The following is a 21,247-nucleotide window of genomic DNA, read 5'->3' as shown; positions in this document are numbered from 1 at the left end:
TTGAGGTAAGTTTGTCTCAATATTTGGAAGATTTTCTCAGGAGTTGACTTTTGTTGACTTTTTCATTTCCCGAGAGTTGACTTTTGTTGACTTTTTCCAATTTTGGCTCATTTCGCTCATTTTTGCTCCTTTTTGCAGATTTCTTGAAATGGCGGGTCAATTTCCCCACGGTGGAGGTTCTCCAGGCGTCGGAGGAGAGCCTGACATCATGACTTTGCATCCGAGGGTTCACCCTTTTATCCCCGAGAGGTACGATCCTTCGACTCATGTCCTCCCTCGGGCGATTTTTTATCATTTTACCGACTTCGACCCTCGAGCTCCTGTAGACCTGCTATTGCGGGAGCTGGAGACCCATCTCTTTCATGAGGCACGAGAGGTATGTACTTCACTTTTTTACATTTCCTGCCTTTATTCTGCATTTTCCTTACATTTCATGTTATGTATGCTTATTGCTCGTTCTGAACACATTCGCATGCCACGCTTCTGCTCATTTTAGCACACAACTTGTTCTATACGCTTAGTTTATAACACAATACTCCGTCTTGAACACATAGCTCAATCACCTGAATCTCTGAAATCGGAACATACAGCCCAAATTTAATTGTGAACATACAATTCACATTTGATTGAAGTTGAACACGCAGCCCAAACTTTAAATTTCTGAAATCTGAACACACAGCCTAAATTTAATGGTGAACACGTAGCCCACATTTAATTGAAAGTTGAACACACAGCCCAAACTTTAAATTTCTAAAATCTGAACAAACAGCCCAAATTTGATGGTGAACACGCAGCCCAAACTTCAAATTTTTGAAATCTGAACACGCAGCCCAAATTCGATTGTGAACACGCAAGCCACATTTAATTGAAAGTTGAACATGCAGCCCAAACATTAAATTTCTAAAATCTGAACACGCAGCCCAAATTTGATGGTGAACACGCAGCCCACATTTAATTGAAAGTTGAACACGCAGCACAAACTTTAGATTTCTGAAATCTGAACACACAGCCCAAATTTGATTGTGAACACGCAGCCCACATTTAATTGAAAGTTGAATACGTAGCCCAAACTTTAGATTTCTGAAATCTGAACACGCTGCCCAAATTTGACGGTGAACACGCAGCCCACATTTGATTGAAAGTTGAACACGCAGCCCAAACTTTAGATTTTTGAAATCTGAACACGCAGCACAAATTTGATGGTGAACACGCAGCCCACATTTGATGGAAAGTTGAACACGCAGCCCAAACTTTAAATTTCTGAAATTCAAACACGCAACCCAAATTTGATGGTGAACACATAGCCCACATTTAATTGAAAGTCGAACACGCAGCCCAAACTTTAAATTTCCAAAATCTGAACACGCAACCCAAATTTGATGGTGAACACGCAGCCCACATTTAATCGAAAGTTGAACACGCAGCCCAAACTTTAAATTTCTGAAATTTTAACACGCAGCCCAAATTTGATGGTGAACACACAGCCCACATTTAATTGAAAGTTGAACACGCAGCCCAAACTTTAAATTTCTGAAATTTGAACACGCAACCCAAATTTGATGTTGAACACACAGTCCACATTTAATTGAAAGTTGAACACGTAGCCCAAACTTTAAATTTCTGAAATTTGAACACGCAACCCAAATTTGATGGTAAGCACACAGCCCACATTTAATTGAAAGTTGAACACGCAGCCCAAACTTTAGATTTCTGAAATCTGAACACGCAGCCCAAATTTGATTGTGAACGCGCAGCCCACAATTAATTGAAAGTTGAACACGCAGTCCAAACTTTAGATTTCTGAAATCTGAACATGCAGCCCAAATTTGATGGTGAACACGCAGCCCACATTTGATTGAAAGTTGAACATGCAGCCCAAACTTTAGATTTTTGAAATCTGAACACGCAGCCCAAATTTGATGGTGAACACGCAGCCCACATTTGATTGAAAGTTGAACACGCAGCCCAAATTTTAAATTGTTGAAATCTGAACACGCAGCCCACATTTGATTCTGAACACGCAGCCCAAACTTTAAATTTCTACAATCTGAACACGCAGCCCAAATTTGATGGTGAACACGCAGCCCACATTTAATTGAAAGTTGAACACGCAACCCAAACTTTAAATTTCTGAAATTTGAACACGCAGCCCAAATTTGATGGTGAACACACAGCCCACATTTAATTGAAAGTTGAACACGCAACCCAAACTTTAAATTTCTGAAATCTGAACATGCAGCCCAAATTTGATGGTGAACACGCTGCCCACATTTAATCAAAAGTTGAACACGCAGGCCAAACTTTAAATTTTTGAAATTTGAACACGCAGCCCAAATTTGATGGTGAACACACAACCCACATTTAATTGAAAGTTGAACACGCAGCCCAAACTTTAAATTTCTAAAATTTGAACACGCAGCCCAAATTTGATGGTGAACACGCAGCCCACATTTAATTGAAAGTTGAACATACAGCCCAAACTTTAAATTTCTGAAATCTGAACACGCAGCCCAAATTTGATGGTGAACACGCAGCCCACATTTAATTAAAAGTGATTTGATTTGCACACAGCACATTTCCTTTATTTGCATACAGTTTATTCATTCTATTCTGAAACTGAATCCATGTGTTCGTGATGAATGCAGACATCCTCCCGCGTTACGCGGGGATACAGTTCTATTGCTGCGAGAGATTGGTACGCGGAGCTCCCAGAGGCTGTCCGCGATTGGGTTGATCTAGCAGGATTCGGGACCTTTTGTACCGGGATATCTCGTTATCCAGCTAGCCAGACATTGATGGGCGCTCTGGTGGAGAGATGGTGGGACACCACCAACTCCTTCCATTTCTCAACCGCCGGGGACATGACCATGACCCCATTTGACTTCGCCGTGTTGACGGGCCTTGACGTGGGATGCTGGGCGACCCCTTACGATGAGGACATGGACGAGTGGGAGGCAGCCTGGATTCATCTGTTGGGAGCTCGCCCACCAGTAGACCGATCTTCGGGCCGAGTCTGATATACCTGGTTTTCTGCACAATTCAGGGGGACTGGGCCCGAGACTCTTGAGGAGATTGCACAGTACACTCGCGGGTTTTTGATGTTCCTCTTCGGGACCACTCTGTTCGCCGACAGGGGGAACACCGTTGGGCTATATTTGCTGAGTGCCTTGGTAGACCTCACACAGGTTAGTCAGTATGACTGGGGTGGCGCCAGCTTGGCTACTCTCTATTGCTATATAAGTGCGACCTCCCGCGGACGGGGGAACATAGTCGGCGGCTATTGGAGAGCTTGGGAGGTACCTTCTGCCCTCTTGATTCACATTTCTGTTTTTCATTATTTGTAATATTGCACACACGGCACACTTTACATTCTGTACTTACATTCTGCCTTCAGCATTCTGTATTCAGATTCTGCAGTCAGCATTTTGTATTCTGATGGCTTTTGCCCTATTTTCCACAGTTATGGGTCTTCGCGTACTTTCCGACGCTAGCCCCGGAGCTCGAGGTGGAGGCCCCTCTCATGACCCCTTATTCACTCGTCTTCGAGGGCCAGTACCGGTCGCGGCCCCGGGAGACTCTTCCTTACCTACGGTAGTATTTTGACACTGTGCGAACGACCGAGGTATGTCAGAACTCTCAGTTCTTCTCGTGTTCATCTTTGATTCATTTTGGACATTTGCGATTTCTAATCGGCTTATGCATTGGCTATCTGCAGATCTTATGGCAGCCCTGGGCACCTCTGGGTGAGGATCTCCGATTCCAGTTTGCTGGAGGATGGGCCTCCTCCCGGTATAGGATCTTGTTCGAGGGGCCAGTTGGTAGGGCTTGGTTCCTGGGGGAACGCTTCCTCCGTCAGACTATGGGCTTCCCTGAGTCGAGTGTCCTTTCAGCACCCCCAGACGATATGCGTCTCGCTGATAGGCTTACTCCCCAGGGTGTCATTGATGCTAGGCTGGGCATTGATGCACTGTTGCATTTGGAAGACGGGGAGTACGCGACTTACCGTCACACCTACTTGATGCCTCCATTGACAGGTGTTCGTACTCCCTCGAGGAGGTCTACCGGCATGCCGTCTTCGAGTCACACCCAAGCCAGAGACATTCCTTCGGCCAGTAGGGCTGGCACATCCAGAGGTGGGGCTAGACTGGTCCCCCCGATTCCCCCGACTTATCATGATGCCAGATGGCCAAGTATCCTGACTGAGTTGACGGGATGGAGTTACAGGGCTTCCTACCCAATTCTGCTAGAGCCTCCTATGCCATATCATCCATACACCAGAGACCTTGACTCACCACCGGTATGTTTTATAGCTTTGCTTTATCACTCAGATATTTGGACATTCATTCATTCACTGATGATTTACACTTGCGTCTGCAGCCTACCACAGAATATGCTGAGGGGTTACTCGGGTTAGTGGCCTCGCTCGAAGGCATGGTCTTGCGGAGAGAGGCACAGCTGTCCATCATGGGCATCTCGGTATTGTTCAGTTTTCTTGTATTTATCATATTTCTGATGACATGCTAAATTTGAACATTTCACTGCATTGATTGACCGACTGTATGCGGAGAGCACATCTGACACACACCACATCTATGTACTATATTTGCACACATCCACTCCATGTAGCTTTTTATCCGTACATCTGATATACATATTTTGACTGATGTATTCAAATTACACTCTTTCTTTTCAGATGCCTCCAATATATACCAGACCACAGGTCGGGCCATCTGGGCCTTTCGGAGGAGCTGGGCCATCTAGGCCTTCTCGAGGAGCCGGGAGAGGGGAGTCGTCTCGCAGACGAGGTGGGCGCCGAGAACATATCATTGAGGAGGAGTCCAGTAAGGAGGAGGAGTGCGTGCATCGTCAGTCAGAGACATCTGCTGGCAGAGAGGATGACTCTGAGTCTGGTTCTGAGGGCGGAGATGATGCCGAGGAGGATCTCGAGGATGACAGCTCTGACTCAGATGGCGATGATGGTGCTGAGGCTGTTCCGCAGAAGAGGACGAAGAGGGCCTCTTACTCCTGTGCTTGAGTGCACAGATGTTCCTGCTTTATTTGCCTTTTTTACTAGTAGTTGTAGCACATTGTACATTATTAGGCAGTTTTATTTTCTGTAAAACTTGTACCCTTGTTGTAAAATGTTGTAACAAATGAGGCATGATGGAATGAAACAGCTTTTGTTCAAAAAATTGTTGTATTTTATGTTCTTGCATCGCATCGCATTATTTTGCACAAAAATGAGATTGAATGGAAATCATGCATTGAAAATTGCCAAGTCAGGTAGTGAACCGACGTAACAAACAAAGCAACTTAACTTACTAAGAAAGGACAGAACCTTAGCAAGTTTACAACTCGATAAGCAAGACACAACAATGTTGATAAACAAAGAGTAACAACTCAATACACAAAACTCGTCAACTCGACAAAACATAACAACTCGATAAACTTGACAACTCGACAAACAAAACAACAACTCGATAAGCAAAACAATAACTCGATAAGAAAAACAACAACTCGATAAGCAAGACTAAACAACAACTCGATAAACAAATACATTTCGGACGATCTGGGTGACGGAACGCATCCAAAACATAGGAAAACTCGCATCTTTAAGGCCCCCAATGCATGGAAATGCTTGGAACTTTCTTCTAGAGGCTAGAACAAGACCAAAGCCACCCTCTTCTTGATGGCCGACCACTAAAGGGAGCTGGCCGACCAGCTTTTTGCATTAGAGGGGAGAGGGGTGGTCGGCCTACCAGAAAAGGTGGCCGGCTGGCCACCTAGCTTGGCAACCACCAAATTTTTGACACGTGTCCTCCGAACAGTGCCTTATCCTCTTTAAAAACTCCAGCCTCGTGGTTCTCTCATTTCATCTTAGTTTTGCACCAAAATGGAAGCATTTCTTACCCAAAATCTCACAGCTTGGATTGCTTCTCTAGATGGCTCGGAAAAGTTGAACTTCCGGGGTTTCGGCTTGAATGCACTATTCACGTTGAGCCGTACTTCGCTGCACATTCCGTTCCTTCATGCCACGGTGAGGTTTTGGAATCCGATAACACATGTCTTTAGCTTCGGCGGGCAAGAGATGTATCCGACCTTCGAAGATTTTCAAGTTTTGATGGAATCCGAGCGCCATGAAGAGATTTTGTCCCAGCTTCGCTTCGGTCACGCCCAAGCTTTAGGATAGATGTGTGGGCTCACCAGGCACGATGCTCGGTCTCTGATCTACAACGGGGAACTGGATATCCTTGGCTTGATTCATCGCTTTTCTGATGCCGATAACCGCGGCGACCATTATTGGCAAGGTTTTCGGCAACACGCCCTTTGCTTGTGCATGCTATCTCACTTTTTGCTTGCCCCGGGCTTTAGCGAATCTAGCATCCGTCTGATTGAAGTTGCTCAAGGCTTGAAAGAAGGAAAGAGCTGCATTGCCCTGACATTGGCCGAGACGCTGATGGGCTTGGATGCTTTCTATCGCCGAGAGACGACCAGATTCGCGGGGAGTCCACTACTGCTGCAGGTAATGTTTCCCATCCTTTCTCACATATATGTTGCTCACATCACTCGGCCCTCAGGCTCGGTTTTTCTCACAAAACCCTTTTCTTACTTTTCTCTCATCGTACATCTCTTTATTCTTTATTCTCTCATTTTCCAATCCCTCCCCAAGTATGGTTGATGGATAAATTGCAAGTTGTGGACTCTTGCCCAGCCTACTCAGCTCATGGCTACTTCTTCCGGCAACGACTAGTCGATGACCTTGATGAGGGATGGTGGTTCGACTAGATGTGCAATTTGTCTGCGGATCGCATTGCTTGGCACTGTCCTTGGCTCAATCTTCCAGCAATGAGCTATAGCATGTCCTGGCAGACCGGGATCCAGTTGATTGGTCAGACTCACTGTGTGTTCTACTTTCCATTCCGGTTCCGGCGTCAGTTCGGCCATGATCAGACTTGCCCGCCAGAGGGGATAGAGTATCCTGCTGTATTCCCGGTTTGAGGCGCACAGCTTGCCCGGTATGCCACAGCATGGAGGACTAGAGAGTTCCTGGCCCCTGCTCCCACTTTCAATTGTACCTTGTCTGATGAGTGCTTGGATTGGCTCAATGAAGAGGCACAGGAAGGGCCCACTTTGGCATCAGAGGCTTCGACCAGCTCTGGGAGGGGGCGCAGGAACACCTGACTTAGCTATGCCCCGGATTTATTGCTTCATTAGAACTTTCAAGTTTTCTTTATGATTGTAATAAAAAGCAACTTCAATTTGTATGCAAGAGCAGGAGAACTTTGTATTGAAATCAATGAAGTTGAAGGTTGTGGGTACTGAACGTTTTCTACTTTGGTCCAAAAATGGTCTAAGTTGTAAAAAGATTAATCTTGAACACAGTCAACTTTTATTAAAACTTTTCAAAACCATTTTCGATATGGAATCAGAACTGGACATGCCTGAGATCTGTCACTGAGATGTACAATCCCAGATCCCTGCAACTGGAAAGTTGCCCCTAGTCTGAAGATTACCGCGGCATTGCACAGCAACGGAAAGTTGCCCCCAGTCTGAAGAGCACTGCACCGGAGATCATAACCGAACTCTTGAATACTGAATAGACAAAGATGGCCGAGATGATCAAATGGATAAAGTTGATCGGGGAAAAGTTTATGGCTGAACTTCAGGATGAAGTTGCCTACGTATCCCAAAGATGGGAATCAAGCCTTACGTAGTTCAGGCTTAGATTCACTCGAGTATTTTCACTCTCCTTTTACGCTCTAACTTTTGCCAAGGCCGCCCTTTGCGGGTTTTTAACCTTGCGAGCTCAGTTTTTATATTTTTCAATTTTTTCAATGCTCTAACTTTTGCCTAGGTCGCCCTTTCGGGTTTTCGGCCTAGCGAGCCTCTCAGGGATAATATTTCTTCAACTTGTCCATGTTGATCGGTTGCGAGAACTCCAAGCCAACTAGGTCCATTAGAACCACAACTCCACCTGACCAGATTGACATGATGATGTAGGGACCAGTCCAATTGTGTCTGAATTTGCCCCTTGGGTCGTGGATGGGAGCTCCGTTGTCTTTGAGCACCAAATCTCCTTATTTTAGATTCCTGGACTTAACTTTTTTGTTAAAAGCTCGGGCAATTCTGCGCTGATAGCCTTGAACATGGTACAGTGCTTTCAGTCTGCGCTCGTCAAAAAGCATGAGTTCTTCAAATTTATTCTGTTGCCAATCTGCTTCAGCTATCTGACATTCAGCCAGCACTCACAAAGACGGAACCTCAATTTCAATAGGTAGAACGGTCTCCATCCCATAAACTAATGAATATGGAGTCACCCCAGTAGAAGTTCTAATTGAAGTTCGGTACCCCCACAGAGCAAACGGCAGCTTGTCTGGCCAATCCCGGTAGGTTTCCACCATCTTCTGCAATATGTGTTTGATATTCTTGTTGGCGGCCTCAACCACTGCGGCCGATATGTAGACGACTTATGAAAAGCTACGTTGTATTTCTTTAACAAATCAATCACTTCCTTCTTGAAGTTGGAACCATTATCTGAAATGACCTTGTTTGGGACCCCATAACGACAGATGATGTTGTTCCTGATGAACTTTGCAACATGCGAAGCCTTCAACACCGCATAGGATTGGGCCTCAACCCACTTCGTGAAATAATCTATCGCAACCAGGATGAACTCATGCCCGTTAGACCCCTTCGGAGTGACAGCCCCGATCACATCGATTCCCTAAACTAAAAATGGCCATGGCAAAGTCATATTGTACAGCTTCGACGGCGGGATGTTCATGCGGTTTGCATGGATCTGACATTTGTGGCATCGTCGAACAAAGCCGATACAATCCTCCTCCATGGTGGACCAGTAATAACCCTGTCTGAGGATCTTCCGTGCCAGTATTACCCCGTTCATATGTGCTCCACATTCTCCTCCATGGATGGCCTCCATCAGGCGTTTTGATTCTTCAGCTTCAACGCACAGCTTATGCATTCCCAGATGACCTCTCTTGTACAATTCACCTCCGCAGATGATGAATTGAACGGCCATTCTTCTGATTGCCCTTTTATCTTTGGCATTTGCCCCTGGTGGATACGCCTCTTTCTCTAAGAAGTTCCAAATGTCGTAATACCAGGGGTTCTCATCTTGAACCTCGTCTATAGTAGCAATTGACTCATAAGCTGGCGCAAACTTCTGATCAATAATGACTGGACGCATCCGGACTCCGAATGGGATGTCTATCATAGAAGATAGAGTTGCTAGTGAATCTGCGAACCTGTTGTTCTCTCTTGCTAGATGAGCGAAGTTTAGCTTCTCGAACCGAGGAATTAACAAGTCCAGGGCCTGATGATACATCAACATCTTTTCTTCTTTGACTTTCCTATCTCCTTTCACTTGAGATACAACAAGGTTTGAGTCCCCGATGACGTCCAACCGTTTTGCCCCTAGTTCCAGGGCTACTTCTAGACCGACAATGCATGCCTCATATTCTGCTTTGTTGTTCGAGACTTTGAACCGGAGCTTGAAGGCTAGAGGGATACGGGAATTGTCAGGTGCTATCAGCAACACTCCTATTCCATACCCATACTGGTTGGACGCTCCGTCAAAATACATCGTCCAAAACTCATCGTCGATATGCAAAATGGCCTCATCTGGGAATAAGTACTCAACTGCTTCACCCCCTTCCACTGGATGATCAGCTAAGAATTCTACTACTGCTCTTCCCTTGACCGACTTGCGCATCACATATTTTAGATCGAATTCGGAAAGCAACAACAACCAACGAGCTAACCTACCCGTAAGTGCCGGTTTCTCGAAGAGATATTTGATGGGATCTAATCTCGAAACCAACATTACAGAGTGAGCTAACAGGTAGTGCCGCAGCTTCCTGGTAGCCCATACCAAGGCTAAGCAAGCCTTCTCCAATGGTGTGTAACGAGTCTCATACTCCAGCATCTTCTTGCTCAGATAATAGATGGCCCTTTCCACTTTGTCCTCTGATTCTTGCGCGAGCATGCAACCCATTGTGGTCTCAGTCACTGAAAGGTACAATATCAACGGTCTTCCCGGTTCTGGTGGTGACAACACAGGTGGGTTCTGTAAATATTCTTTGATCTTTTCAAAAGCAGCTTGGCATCGGCCGTCCCACTGGAATTTCTTTCCTTTCTTCAGGAGACCAAGAAGTGGTTCACAAGTCAAGGTTAATTTTGAGATAAACTGTCTTATGAATTGCACTTTACCCAGAAAGGCTCGCACCTCCTTTTCAGTCCTTGGTGGTGGTATTTCTAGGATGGCCTTGATTTTGGAAGGGTCGACTTCAATACCCCTCTGTGTAATGAGAAACCCCAGCATTTTCCCTGCTGTGACACCGAACGTACACTTCTGAGGATTCAGCTGCAACCGGAATTCTCTAATCCTTTGAAAGAACTTTTGCAAGGCGGTGTAGTGGCCCTCTCTTTCCTTGGACTTGACAGTCATGTTATCCACGTACACCTCAACCTCTTTGTGGATCATGTCATGTAATATTGTGGTCGCGGCCCGTTGATATGTAGCTCCAGTGTTCTTCAGCCCAAACGACATCATTCTGTAGCAGTAGGTCCCCCACGGGGTGATGAAGGCAGTCTTTTCTCGGTCTTCAGGTGCCATCACTATCTGGTTGTAGCCTGAGAAGCCATCCATAAACGAAAGCAAAGCATGCCCCGCTGTGAAGTCCACTAACTCATCAATGTGCGGCAAGGGAAAGTCGTCCTTCGGACTAGCTCTGTTCAAATCCCTAAAATCCACACATACTCAGATCCTACCATCCTTCTTCGGCACTGGAACAATGTTGGCCAACCAAGTTGGGTATTCGGATACCTTCAGGAAACCTGCGTCAATTTGCTTGGTGATTTCTTCCTTAATCTTGAGAGCCTAGTCCAGGCGGATCCTTCTGAGTTTTTGTTTAACGGGTCGGGGCTCGGGGTCAAGAGGGATCCGATGCTATACAATCTCAAGATCGATTCCAGGCATGTCTTCTTAGGACCATGCGAAAACATCTTTGAAATCTTTTAATAAAGCGACTAAGCGCTCGCGTTCCTCCGAAGACAACGTGGACCCGATCTGGACCAGCCGTGGGTCCTCCTCAGTACTGACATTCATGGTAGTGATTTCATCCATTAAGGGTTTAACAAATCTTTCATGCTCTTGTTCAATTAAGCGTTGTAAGACCGGAGGAATTTCTTCCTCGTCGTTTTCATCAAAATTTTGAAAGTCTGAATTAATGCAATAAATCAAGGGCACAGAAAAGTACTCAGAAACCACAGCTACTTGATTCTCATTAAGCACATCCAAATCGTCAGATTCCTCGGTTACAACAGACTCAAAAGAGAAAGAAAAAGATGACCTGGACAAGACTGTGCCATTTGGGTTATCATCCCCAGGATTACCAGACTCAGACTCAGTCGAGTTGGAACCTGATTCCGCCTCACAAGATTCGGTGGAATCAGATTCCGGCTCACTACCTGACCCGGTGCTGCTGGACAAAAATCCCTCTTCATACTGCCAAATGAGAGAGGGGTGCGATAGATGCATCCAAAATGTTTGCTGGTAGGCTCGCAGCCGTTCCATTCCCGATCACGCATACCGAGAAGTTATCCCCCAAGCACTTCTGTTCGATCGGAGGATCTGAAAGTAGACATGCCAGCGCTACCCCCATTTCACTTTCGGCGTCTTCAGACTCCACTTTCTTGCTCTGCTTAACCTCAGCTATTGGGTTTGTCTGCTCTCCGGCAACGTCATCCCCGGGTAACTGCAGGTCAAAGAAGATCTCAAACCCCGGTACACGCTTCCTCTCCGCGTTCAGCCACGGCTCTGGGAAGCCACAGAACGGAAAGTCCTCCCCCTACCGGACGAAGCGCCCGTTTAGGGTACCCTGAATGGGCCAGTGCATTAAGTCAAAAGGCTTCCCCGCCTTCTTCGCTCTGGCTCTCCCAGCCATCTCCTTACCCTTCATTATCCAATCCTCTTTGGTGGGCAGATAACCCAAACCAAAGGTATGTGGATTATGTCGTACCTCGGCCGATGCTGCGACGCTCTTCCGGCCGCTCTTTTCCAATCCCATCCCGGGGATATGTTGAAGCTTGTTCATGAGGTATACTGATTGAGCACTGACATACAACCCCTCATTAACAGCTAAGATGTTCTGAATGACCCGGGCCTCAGCTAGGTTAAAACCGGATAAGAACACATCCTCCATACCGTGCTCAATTTCCAAAACTGGCGTAGATACTTCTGGCGGTGGATGGATCGATGAATTCCCAAAAACAATGGCTACTCCCTTTCCATGGGGGCATTTCACCATTTGATGCAAGGTAGAAGAAACTGCCTTCACTTGATACAGCCACGGCCGCCCCAAAAGCAGATTGAAAGTGGCGGGAACCTCTAGGATGTGAAAGTCAATTTCATGCTACCCCGGTCCAACGTTGGTTTGAATTTTCGCTGTCCCCATGACTTCTCTGCTTATGTTGTCGTAAACCCGAATCACCTGGGCTGTTGGCACAAATTTCGCGGTCTTCAAGCCAATTGCATAAGCAGTCCTCGCTGGACATACATTGATGGTAGACCCTGTGTCGACAAGCACCATGGGTATCCATTTATTTCTGCACTCCATGGAGATGTAGAGTGGCTTGTTGTGGTTCGCACCCTCAGGTGGCAGTTCTTTGTCAGAAAAGGTCAACATCGGGGTAGCTCCTCTCGAAAAAATTAAGCCCACCAGCTGTTCAGGCGTGGTGTCTATAGAGAGCTTGGCCTTGTCCATGGCCGATAAGACAGCTTGTCGATGCACTCGCGATGCCATAAGCAGTCCCCAGATGGAGATGTCCACTTGTATCTTCTTTAACTGCTTCAGTACAGCCTCTTCTTCGACTTGCTTCTCTTTCTGTCTCTCAGCTTCCTTATCTTTCCCAGACGCCTCTGCCTGGTCTAGGTGCGGGGGTTTGAAATACCGTCCGCTTCTTGTCATATGATCGACCTCACTGATATACCAGGTATCATCTGGTTGATTACTCCCCCAATCCTCATCCGTGTGGGAAATACATAAATCATCGTCTTTCCACCACATTTCGTCGGCAGCCAACAGACACCTGTTTGGCTCCGGTTCAATTGCACTCGCAGTACTCTCCGTCCACATGCTCGCAGCATTCTCTATCTTCGTGCACACAGCACTTTCAATCCCCTCAGGGCCCTTAGCTTTCCTAATTCTCTCGGCATTCTCAAACCTTTCTTGTTCCAGCTGCGTCAGTACAGCTGGCTGTTCAACAATTCCTGCATTCATGATGCCCAAGTCTCGAGCGGAATTCTTAGCACCGGCGTTCTCCGGCGATTCATTCTGACTTTCGGCCCTTCCGGCCACCACTGATATGCTCGCCCCTGCCGGGCCCTGCTCCAGTTGAGCTTCGTCAACAACATCTGGCAAATCATCAAGCCAGCCAGTAGCTTATGTCGATTCCTCATAATCAAACCAGTCGACTGCCGCGTCTCCCGGATCTTGATCGTTGAAAAACTGGAGGTTGGCCAAGTCCTTTTCCACAACCGTCAAATCATCTGTCCCCTGCCCAAGTCCATCTTCTCAGATCACACACAGCTCTGCCCTCTCTGGCAATTCAATATTAGGCTCAAACTGGTCTGCTGGCAGAATGTAATCACTCGGATCATAGGCTTCCCCAGCGACAATCCCAAACTGCTCAAACCCTGATTGAACAATTCCATCTTCCTCTAAAATCTCCTCTGTCCTATCTTTGCCAGTCACCACCAATGGCTGGGGTTGGATTCTGGAGATATCCAACATGCACAAAGAGTCAGTGTAATCAGGAAAAGGCACCTCCGGCTTAGGCAGGTGGGAATGAGTGATATATATGCTGGGATCGTAAGACACGACCCCAGTCTGGATGAAGTTGATTCTTTTGGGAGGTGGAGCTTGGTTGTGTGGTGGGAGAGGGTTTGTTGTGACATTGGGTTTTTCCGGAGGTACAATCACCTGTTTGTCGATGAGGTCTTGAATCTCATGACGCAATCTATAACATTGGTCAGTGTCATGACCGTGTTGTTGGTGATATGCGCAGTATTTTGCCGGGTTATAAGAAGGAGGGAGTGGATTCGGCAATGGCCTCGGCTCCAAGGGCTTTAAGTGCCCTTTCTTGATTAATACCCCTAGAGCCTTGGACAGGGGTATATACAGTGGGGTGAAGGTTCTTTGGCCTCTGGGTTGGAATCGAGTGGTTTGTGTGTTACTTCCGGACGCGCCAGAGAAATGTGTAACTGCCATGGGTCTTGGAAGGGGAGGGGGAATGGTGGTGACCACGCTTACTTCTGAAGCTCTAGCATTTGTAGCATTGCTGGTGCCTGTGTTGTTGTTGCGGTTAAAAGTTCTTCGGGGTTGCTCTCTATCTTGGTCAATCAAACCCTGTTTCATTGCATCTTCAATTTGTACCCCCATTTCATGTAGATCTGAAAAAGTGGGAAAGGGGAGCACAATCATTTTTTGCATCAGTTTTGGCTGGAGATTGCGCACAATCATCCTGATTTGGTCTTTGTCGGTAGGCCTCAGGGTCATCATCGAAACCTTCGCCCTCCCCCGAGTTACGAAATCCGAGAAGCTCTCCTTAGGCTCCTGCCTCGTTGTTTCGAGATCTCGGGTCGTAATCTCGATTTGGGTATTGTAAGAGTATTGCGCGACAAAGGCCTCGGCCATTTCATCCCAACTTCGCTTGACATCATCCTCTAACTTTGCATACCAGATAGCGGCCACACCCGACAGGGTTCGGCCGAATAGTGAAAGCTTTTGTGGTCTGGTGAGGCCCATTGGCCGTAGTATATCTGAAAATAGCCGGAGATGCACCATGGGGTCCCTAGATCCGTCGAAGCGATCAATTTACGGCATTTTAAACCTATCCGACAGCATCACAGCCACGTCGACATATCCGTCCTCGATATCCGGAATAGCCTTTACCCCTTGGGATTTCTTGAACAACTTCTCAAGCTTGCTCAATTTCAGTGTTGTATGGTCTACCTCGAACTCGAAGGGAGAGTCCGGTTGATTGACAGGCGTGGGAGCCTTAGATAGCTGGGGCAAAATTGGGGGACGGAGCTGGCCCCGTTGGTATGTCCGTATCTGCCTGGACATTTGGTGCCTCTTCGGGTGCCGGGATTCCTGGTGGGGGAGGAACTGGGTGTGAAGCAGATGCCCCAGTTTGTTGTTGTAACCTGGAAATTAACTCTGCCTGCTGGGCCATGATCTCGGCCTGTTGTTTGGCAAACTCATCTCGGCGAACAGCATCCTGCTGCATGGCTCTCATGGTGTCCTGCATCTGACGCATCATTTCCTCAACTCCTGTCGGTCCCGCCATACTGCCCTGATTTGTCTGAACTACTGGCAGGTCTATCTCTATAGCAACAGTTGGTATCTCAATCCTACTGTCCACTTATGGGGTAATCTGTTGCTCTGGCAACCTCTGCTCAGATACGCTGCGCCTTTTCAGCCTCCGTCTGATAACCGGGGGTAGAGAGTGAAACACTGGTTGTCCGTCGACCAGATCCTCAGATCGATTGAGTCGGCGACCTCTTGTCCAGGGTGCTTGGGGAATATCTGCTTGGTCTGAAGCAATTGTGCTAAATTACCCTAGCAAAAAGATAAATAAAGCAATAATAAGGAAATAAACGAGCAGACAAATGGACAGCATAACGGCGTAAATAAACACAAAACATAGTCGGGTATAATTAACACGCAATTGATACACTGTTCTCAAAGACCGATTGTTATTCCCAAATCACTATTCCCAAATCACTGTCCCCGAAACTGAATCTGATACCCGCAGATAGATGATTCTGAAAATATTGAACTGGCGCCCGCAGGCCCTTGATACCTAGAAATACTGAACCGGTGCCCGCAGGCCTGATACCTAGAAACACTGAACTGGTGCCCCGCAGGCCTAATGCCCAAACTTGCGAACTGATACATGCATTCGTATAGAGACGCACTCTAAAAGCGCATAACAAACAAGTAAGAGCCAAAACACCCCTATGTTGGGGGGTAAGGTTTCCCTGTCCTATTTTGTCAGGAACTAGGGTTTCACTACGCACGCAGCGGTTTCAAACAACCTATAAATGGGTAAGCAACCTGTCCTAGTTTTGAATGGTCACTATGGATTCCGAATATGCACTAGGTCGAATGGTCAAAAAGGGTGCCCCGGTAAAATTGAGGTTTGTGCTCCCATACTGGCAGAGCCCATAACCGGTCAGCCTTATGGCACGCTTCTCGAAGCGAGCCTCCGACAAACTGTTCAGGAATAGCAGATGGCAAACACGGTGTCCTAGGCACACCAATGCATATGCAATGCAATGCAAAGAAACACACAAGTGTAATCAAAACAAGACATCATGAGTTCGAGTCAAGTTCACTAAACTCCCCAGCAGAGTCGCTAGAAACTGTAGACGCGCCCTTGGGCCTTACTACAGTTCTGGACTCAAAGTCACGGTCCTGTATCTAATCTCGTAGAGTGCGATGCAAGACCGATGAAATCATCAAAGAGTCCAAATCCGAAAAATCGTTTTTGAAAATAGATTTTTTGAAAGAAGTGCCAAACATGGACTGCTTTTCCAGATACAGAGTCGCCACCTAAATATTTTATTTTGGGAAAATTTAAGAAACCTTGACTGGTTGCCTAAGGCCACGTGTCCGTCATCACCAAAGTTGCCTCGGCTCGGGAACTTGGGTACGATTGGGGAAGGTCACTTCGTGAGCACCCCCGCTCGCCCGATCAAAGATTGGCATCTACTAACCATGATATCTAATTTTGAAAACATTATGTGTTCTTAATCCGGTTATTAACCTAGACTTACTATGTGATGTGCACAGCATACAAGTATAGACTGGATTGCCTGAATTGGAACAAAACATCTCATGTTTGTTTATTTGAAAATGGTTTGATGGTGCTACCCGCAAGTAGGCTAAGACGTGGATTTGCCACCCTCGGGTGGGCTTAGAAAAACATGATTTTGCCACTATCTAGTGGGCTTTAAAACTCACAATTAATGAATTGTTCCAATTCAAATAACCCAACCTTCACCCACAAGCATTCAGGCAGTTATATCATATAAGCACATAGCCTCATAGTAAGCATGCTGTCATGGCAGTCACTCACACACATGCAAGGATGCTAAAGCATAAACACTTACCGAGTACTCCAAGCCAAAACAGAAGCTATGTTAGAAACCCATGCAGGATCCTACCTATACAAAAATGCCTAATGCAACACATGCAAAATACAACTAAGATAGGCTCGGCTATTCTAAAGATGGCATGTGAAATACTACAACTAACAAGTATTCAACTCGGAATTGAAACACAAATGTAGTTAGTATGATGCGCCGAGCCCGGTGTATGCAAGAGAGATGAATGAATGCAGACATGCTATCATACTGTATGTTAATTGAAACATGACCTAATCTAACCATCATAAGCTGGTAAATAAAAGGGAGAAAGACGTGGGGTTAGAAGACATACATCACACTCACGCACACTTATTACAATTGTGCCCTCACTCGGAGGGTCCAAAAGAATAATACAGTCCGAATGAATAGTACAGTCCGAATAAATACAAAATCCAAATTAATTAACAAATTAATCTAGGAAAGCAGATAAATTGGCACGCAAATCCATGGACCGCCTCAGCTCTGTTCCAAATGATGAATGATGCATGCTCGAGTTGCCCGGCGCGAAAATCCATTGCGGTGCCCCGGTTTGCCTCTGTTTGCAATTAATGCCGGAATACTGCACAACGCTCCAGAAGGCCGCTGATTTCTGATTTACTACAACAGAGAGCAACAAAGGGGCATGGCAAAGTAATTCACATATGTATGCATGACTACTCCTTAGGGAGTGTAGTCCTCGATCCTCGTGCTACTAATCACGCATATCGATGCATGATGGCCGAGGAGCCGAATTGCATGACTCAATATGAAATGAATGCACATGAAAACATAACAAGACCTAAACTCCATCATGGTAATCCGGAGTGTCGGTGACAGGGAATTGAGACACGTTCCATCACTCAGAGTACGAAACGTCCCTCGTTTTCCATGCTTGGGCCAACTCCTATCCCAAACACAATGCAAATGAGATGGCATACACAATGCGACTAACATACAACCTAGCATACGCAATGCTATGAGATGGCATACACAATGCGACTAACACGCAATCTGGCATACGCAATGCTATGAATTGAAAAGGCATACACAATGCATAATGGACTTACACCAAGATGAGTGGACCTCTGCCACACTCACATCAGTATCCGTAAGATGAAAAAGAGACAACCGAAATGCGTGCACACATGCACGCAAACCGAGGACCGAACCTAAGGCATTGAATGCCACTCTACCAAAACATGGCAAGGATGAAGCATGACATTCAAACATGTAATTTTCAGCACTGAAACGTAATGCTAAATGATCCCGAAACAGGGAAATATGGCACCCAATGCATGGAATAAGCCCCGAAACTCAATACTAGGCACATGCATTGAACCACAAGTATACAAAGAAAGCATTATTTGATCATGAAGTCTAAACACAGAACCAAGGCCATCCCAAAACATGCACATTTCTAGTTTAGAGCATGGCCAAAAGATGCTAAAATGATAGACTAAAATAGCATGCAACATTGACTAGCAAACATGGTTTATAAGGCAAATATATGAAGCAAATGAGAACTCACCAAACCAGCCAAAAAAGTGAATAAAACATGCCAAAATATGCCCAAATAATCACTGAAATACAGCCAATGCATGTAAAAATGAGGGGCTTCTTTGGAAGGCCAATCAAGGGGTTGTTAAGCACATATAAGATAGACACTTAGCATGACCAAAAAAACTCTGTAAATGAGTTATGACAGCCCTAAAACTCACAAAATGGGCCCTGAAATCAGTCTAGGAAACATGGAAAGAAAGGCCCCCTCAAAAGGCCTTGAATGAAATTGTTCTACACATGCATTGTAGGTATAAAAAATGGCCAAAAGGGCCCTGGACAGACCTAAGGAAGACCCCAAAACTCACAAAATTGGACCCAAAAAGTGACTTCAATGCATGCAAAATAGGGTCCCTTTGGAAGGCCTAACAGATCCCCAAACAAGACAAGGAGAGAGGGGGTCACCACCCTCTAATTTTGGCCCTCAAAAAAGTATCCAAGCCACTGAAAATCCACTAGATTTCAGTGGCTAAGAGGCCAAACCATGGGCAATGCAAGTGCTCTAATGCATAGCCTTAATCATGAAGAGATGAAGCATGCATAGGGGGAAGATGACCCCAAAAAGAAATAGGACCTTGACAAAACTTGAAGAGGAGCTCAAAACAAGACTTTTTCTAGTTCATAACAAATCTCAAAAATGTTCACAAGTAAGGCTAAAGTTTGATGCAAAAATAGCCCTAAAAGAGAGATTGAACAGACAAGGAAATAGATGACCTCAAACAGTAAAGTGCCCTTAAACAAACATGAAGAAGATCTCAAAATAAGACTATCTTCAGTTTACACCAAGGCTCAAAAATGCTTGCAAATGGAGCTAAGGTATAGGGCAAAATAATGCAAAAAAGGGGGAAATGAGGACTTACCCTTAAAGAGTCGACCTCCAGCAGCTTTTGGAGCAAGTTGATGAGCTTCCAACCATTGCAAATGGCTTCCAAGGTGCTAGAATGGATGATGGAGGTGTGGTGCTAAGGGTTGTAGTGTAAATGGACCAAGAAAGTTAGGGTTTCGGAGCTTAGAGTAGTAGCAAGGGAGGTGGGAGGTTATGTGCCTTGGCCAAAAATGTCTAACCAGCTGAGATGAAGAGGAGGGCCTCTCTCATTGAGGTGAGAGGCCAAAGCTTCTCTTGGAAGCTTCAAAGATCCTCCATACACGTGTATAGAGGATGCACCAAATGGTCTCCAGCTGGCACAGCTGGATTACACTCAGAAAGGGCAAAAGCAATAAGCAGGCCAGCCAGTTCAAGTGGCCGGCCGGCCACTCGCCCTGGTCGGTCGACCAGGGGTCAAAAGGTTCAAGCAAAAATGCTGGTCAGCCTACCCAGAAAGGTGGCCTTCCAGATGAGTAGAATACAACTGTGTGGAGAAAAACCAAAAAATATGACGCAGGAGAGAGAAAAGCTAGTTTTTAAGCAAGGTTCAAAAGGGTCAAGGTGAATTTCTGGCCGGCCTACCCATATTGGTGGCCTCCCAGATGAGTAGATAACAATGGTGGTATGAAAAGCCAGAAAATGTGGCTCAAAAGTGAGAAAAACCAGCTGTCTGTCAGAAAAACTAACTTTTGGAGAGAGAAAATGAGAAAATTGGCTTTTCAGGGGAAAAGGTGGCTGGCCACCATCCTACCACCTTCCTAACAATGAAAATAGGGTCTCTACCAAAAACGGACCAAAACAGATGCAAAACGAAGGTTCGAGGGCCAAAATGCGCAGTTCGGGGCCCCGAAAACAGGCTGTTAGGCACCGGAAGTGGCGTATGACCACAAAGGTGGTCTCCCGGGCCATAGTGTCCCTCTAAAGGGAGGAAATAAGGTGTGTGCCAAAAACCGGAGCAATCGGAGGTAGCTAAGCGGTCCCGAACCGAGGCACACGGCTGACGGCTCCGAAAATCGAAAACCGGGCTCCAAACGGGAAAAATGGCCTACGACCGCGAAACGTAGCCTACGGCCACTGAGAGATGGTCTACGAGGCCTCTCCCTCCCTTTGGGAAGAGAAAACAGAGAAAATAGGACCTGGTTCGCAAATCGAGGCAAAGCACAAAAGAGCTCCGAAGCCCGGAGGCAAGGCTCTCAGCTGAGACTCCGCAACATCAGAACGAGCACAATATGCAACATCACCGAGTGCTCAACTGGTGACGTCTGAGTCTAAAGGTTGGTCAAAAATGGGGTGTCTACACTTGCATACATGTCTTGTAATGCCATGTTTAGGCCTTAACATGCTTTAGGTGTTGACCCTTGTTCTAGCATGATTTTGGCCAAGCTTTGTGAAGCTTTTGTGTATGTTTCAGTGTGCTTTAGCTCTGTTTTCAGTCGCTTTGGTCATGCTTAACATATTGTGTATACTTTCTTTGCATTCTAGCTTGTAGGCCTTGAATGTGTGATGTCATGAGCATGCTTTACTTGCTTTAATTAGTTGGCTTGGCACCTCTTTATATAATTTCAGAGTTTGGTATGTTTGCCATATGTCCATGATCATCTCTTTTAAGT

General features: G+C 46.1%; 1 pseudogene; it reads left to right on the top strand.

Annotated features, from left to right (window-relative positions):
* The first annotated feature begins 148 nt into the window (after positions 1–148).
* LOC114283162 (uncharacterized) overlaps positions 149–21,247 on the top strand; it is a 59,292-nt pseudogene continuing 38,193 nt past the window's right edge.

This window comes from Camellia sinensis, chromosome 5 (assembly GCF_055761805.1).
Source record: "Camellia sinensis isolate YWXY chromosome 5, ASM5576180v1, whole genome shotgun sequence".
Classification (NCBI taxonomy): domain Eukaryota; kingdom Viridiplantae; phylum Streptophyta; class Magnoliopsida; order Ericales; family Theaceae; genus Camellia; species Camellia sinensis.
This window is presented reverse-complemented; position numbering and strand designations above follow the sequence as displayed.